This window comes from Bos javanicus, chromosome 25 (genome assembly GCF_032452875.1).
Source record: "Bos javanicus breed banteng chromosome 25, ARS-OSU_banteng_1.0, whole genome shotgun sequence".
In the NCBI taxonomy this organism is placed as follows: domain Eukaryota; kingdom Metazoa; phylum Chordata; class Mammalia; order Artiodactyla; family Bovidae; genus Bos; species Bos javanicus.
The window spans coordinates 36,013,304-36,014,062 of NC_083892.1; the positions used below are offsets into that span (position 1 = coordinate 36,013,304).

General features: G+C 45.1%; 1 non-coding gene across 1 annotated transcript; it reads right to left on the reverse strand.

Annotated features, from left to right (window-relative positions):
* Positions 1 to 357: 357 nt before the first annotated feature.
* LOC133238962 (U6 spliceosomal RNA) lies at positions 358 to 465 on the reverse strand. The gene has a single exon (XR_009733701.1). It is a non-coding gene; the product is annotated as a U6 spliceosomal RNA (small nuclear RNA).
* Between the last annotated feature and the right edge of the window lie 294 nt (positions 466 to 759).

A 759-nucleotide genomic window follows, 5' to 3' on the forward strand; every position in this document is an offset into this window, starting at 1 on the left:
GGTTTTTGCCATACATTCACATGAATCAGCCATGGGTGTACATGTGTTCCCCATCCTGAACCCCTCTCCCACCTCCCTCCCCATCCCATCCCTCAGGGTCATCCCAGTGCACCAGCCCTGAGCACCCTGTCTTATGCATCAAACCTTGACTGGCGATCTGTTTCACATATGATAATATACATGTTTCAATGCTATTCTCTCAAATCATCCCACCCTCACTTTCTCCCACGGAGTCCAAAAGACTGTTCTTTACATCTGTGTCTCTTTTGCTGTCTTGCATATAGGGTCATCGTTACCATCTTTTAAATTCCATATATATGTGTTAATATATTGTATTGGTGTTTTTCTTTCTGACTTAAAAATATGGAACACTTCACGAATTTGAGTTTCATCCTTGTGCAGGGGCCATAGCTTATCTACTCTGTATTGCTCCAATTTTAGTATATGTGCTGCCAAAGCGAGCATTCCATACGTATCTTTTTATTCACTACGTGTGCATGCTAAGTTGCTTCAGTCGTGTCCAACTCTTTGCAGACCCCATGGACTGTAGCCCCTCAGGCTCCTCTGCCCATGGGATTCTCAATGCAAGAATACTGGAGTGGGTTGCCATGCCCTTCTCCAGAGGAATCTTCCTGATTCAGGGGTTGAACCTATCTCTGCTGTAGCTCCTGCACTGCAGCCAGATTCTTTACCTCTGAGCCACCGGGAAAGCCTTTACTTATTTACTACAATGGAGTGCAAACTGCATTGGAAGCAGGT